Here is a 3,943-nt window from a genome sequence, read left to right as displayed (position 1 = left end):
TCAAATGCGCCACCACTAAAAATTTTTGCACTAGCTAATTAACAAAGATATCAAATTTGGAGGGGGGGGGGCGGCAGTGTAACGCAGGTGTTAAATCCTCGATAGCGATGTGCAATATAAAGTTGAGGACATGGATTCATTCGAGCTCAAATGCGCTCATACGCGCCATAATTTTTTTTTTTTTGTTGAAAATTTCGAAAATTGCCCAAGATATGGAGGTAACAAAATGTTACGAAGTGATGACCAAGCAAATTAAAAGTTTGCAATCCACATTGATGAAGGGAGATTCCAATGGGGCTTCAAATGCGCTCGTATGCGCCATCAAAATTTTTTGAAAATCTTTAAAATTGCCTAAGATATATGGGTAACAAAATGTTACGAAGTGATGACCAACCAAATTAAAAGTTTGCAATCCGCATTGATGAAGGGAGTTTTCTATGGGGATTCAAATGCGTTCATATGCACCATAAAAAAAAAACTTTGCGCCACATTGATAACCGAGATATCAACGATCAAAATAAAACCACTAAAACATTTTGCACTAGCTAATTAACAAAGATATCATATTTTGGAGGGGGGGGGGCAGTGTAACGCAGGTGTTAAATCCTTAAAAGTGATGTGCAATATAAAATTGAGGACATGGATTCGTTCGACTTCAAATGCGCTCATATGCGCCACTTTCAAAATTGACAAAAAACCATAAACAACCCCCTCATTTTCAATTGTTATCGATCCACCACCCGATGATATCAAATAACTTTAATTGCAAAATAATAATCTTTAACGATCTGTTCGTATAGGATTTCATGTGCGTTCATATGCGCCACCTTCAAAATGAACAAAAAAAACATAATCAACAACTACACAACCACTTATTACGATCCACCACTCAATGATATCTCTAAACAAATAAAATTGCAGTATACAAATTTGTCATGCCCGTCATTACCACTTGTTACGATTCACTATCCGATATCTTCAAATAAATTAAATTGCAGTATAAAAATATAGAATTGTCTCTTAGTCTAGGATTTCAAATGCGCTCATATGCGCCATTCTCAAAATTGACAAAAACCATATTCATCCTCCTCATTAGCACTTGTTACGATCCACTTTTCGATGATGTCTCCAAATAAATAAAATTGCAGTATACAAATTCATAATGGTCTCTTCGGATAGGCTTTCAAATGCGTTCATATGCACCACTTTCGAAATTGACAAAAAACCATAATCATCCCCCTCATTACCATTTGTTATCGATCCACTATCCGATATCTCCAAATAAATTAAATTGCAGTATAAAAATATAAAATTGTCTCTTTGGATAGGATTGGAAATGCACTTATATGCGCCACTTTCGAAATTGACAGAAAACCGTAATCAACCCCCTCACTACCACTTGTTACGATACACTTTTGATGATGTCTCAAAATAAATAAAATTTCAGTATACAAATTTATTATTATCTCTTCGCATAAAATTTAAAATGCGCTCATATACTCCACTTTCGAAATTGGCAAAAAACCATAATGATCCCCCTCATTACCACTTGTTACGACTAACTGTCCGCTATCTCCAAATAAATAAAATGGCAGTATATAAATTCATAATGATCTCTTCGGATAGGATTTCAAATGCCCTCATATGCGCTACTTTCGAAATTGACAAAAACCCGTAATCATCCCCCTCATTACCACTTGTTACGCTTCACTATCCGATATCTCCAAATAAATTAAATTGCAGTATAAAAATATAAAATTGTCTCTTCTGACAGGATTTCAAATGCGCTCATATGCGCCACTTTCAAAATTGACAAAAACTTATAATCAACCCCCTTATTTTCAATTGTTATTGATCCACCAGCGGATGATATCTCCAAATAACTTTAATTGCAAAATAAAAATTTATAATGCTCTCTTCGTCTAGGATTTCAAATACACTTATATGCGCCACTTTCGAAATTGACAAAAAACCATAATCAACCCTCTCATTACCACGTTTTACGAGTCACTATCCGATCATATCTCCAAATAAATTAAATTGCATTATAAAAATGTAGAATTATCTCTTCGGATAGGAATTCAAATGCGCTTATAGGTGCCACTTTAAAAATTGAAGAAAAAACTTTAATCAACCTCAGTAATACAACGTATAATCTATCTACCCCACGCTGTAAAAACCAAAGAACATTAATTGCTGTATAATATTTTATAAAAATCAAATAATAAAGAATCACTGGGAAGTGGGTTGTTCCTGATTTAAAAATAGTGAATTTTTAACCGAATTGAGAAAATAGGAGATTCCCAACAATCATGAAGTTGCTGCGTGAGTGAATCTAGCGTGATTATTACAGGAGTTGGTAATCTGCTAGTGTCCAACATGTTTAATACATTGTGAACACTCCTCAAATGAAAATCCTCTACACCTTAAATTGAGAGGTCATTACAAAATATGTGATACATTTTTCATAAGCTTCTACCCTCCTCCCCCTCTTTCGTGATACTTTCTACATTGGTCTTAACTTGGAGAATGATACTTCGGCAGACCCCCACCCTCCCCTAAATGTGTCACGTATTTTGTGAGTGACCACTAAATTTCATTATACATTTTTCTTTTGCAATTAAAGTTATTACGAGATATCATCGGGTGGTGGATCGATAACAATTGAAAATCAGGGGGTTGATTATGGTTTTTTGTCAATTTTAAAAATGGCGCATATGAGCGCATTTAAAATCCTATACGAAGATATCATTAAACATTTTTATTTTGCAATTAAAGTTATTTGGTGATATCATCGGGTGGTGGATCGATAACAATTGAAAATGAGGGCATTGATTATTGTTTTTTTGTTAATTTTTAAAGTGGCGCATATGAGCGCATTTGAAATCCTATCAGAAGAGACAATTATATATTTTTATACTACAATTTACTTTATTTGGAGATACCGGATAGTGAAGCGTAAAAAGTGCTAATGAGGTGGATGATTATGGTTTTTTGTCAATTTCGAAAGTGGCGCATATGAGCCCATATAAAATCCTATCCGGAGAGTTCATTATAAATTTTTATACTGCGATTTAAGTTAGTTAGAGGCAGCATTGAATAGTGGATCGTAGCAAGTGGTAATAAGGGGGTTGATTATGGGATTTCGTCAATTTGGAGAGTGGCGCATGTGAGCGCATTTGAAATCTTATACGAAGAGACAATTTTATATTTGTATACTGCAATTTAATTTATTTGGAGATATCGGATAGTGAATCGTAACAAGTCGCAATGACGGGGATAATAAATTTGTATACTGCAATTTTATTTAATTGGAGCTATCATCCAGTGGTGCATCGTAAAAAGTGATTGTGTGGGGGATGATTATGGTTTTTGTTTTGTTGATTTTGAAGGTGGCGCATATGAACGCATATGAAATCCTATTCGAAGAGATAATTAAACATTATTATTTTACAATTAAAGTTATTTGGTTAAATCATCGGGTGGTGGATCGATAACAATTGAAAATGAGGGGATTGTTTATGGTTTTTGTCAATTTTGAAAGTGGCGCATTTGAGCGTATTTGAAATTCTGCCGGAAGAGATTATTATAAATTTTTATATTTCAATTTAGGTTAAGTGGAGATATCATCGGGTAGTTTATCGGCAGCAAGTGTTAACTGGGGGTTTGCTTATTGTTTTTGTTAGTTTCGAAAGTGGCGCATATGGACACATTTGAAACCCCATAGGAAACTCCCTACATTAATGCGGATTGCAAGCTTTTTATTTTGTTGGTGATCACTTCGTAAAATTTTGTTACCTCTATATCTTGGGCAATTTTCAAAATAAAAAAAAAATTATGACGTATATGAGCTCATTTGAAGTTGAAAGAATCCATGTCTTCAACTTTATATTGCAAATCACTGTTGAGGATTTAACGCCTGCGTTACACTGCCCCCCCCCCC

Source organism: Belonocnema kinseyi, chromosome 4 (assembly GCF_010883055.1).
Source record: "Belonocnema kinseyi isolate 2016_QV_RU_SX_M_011 chromosome 4, B_treatae_v1, whole genome shotgun sequence".
NCBI classification, from domain to species: Eukaryota; Metazoa; Arthropoda; class Insecta; order Hymenoptera; family Cynipidae; genus Belonocnema; species Belonocnema kinseyi.
Note: the sequence above shows the minus strand (reverse complement) of the source record.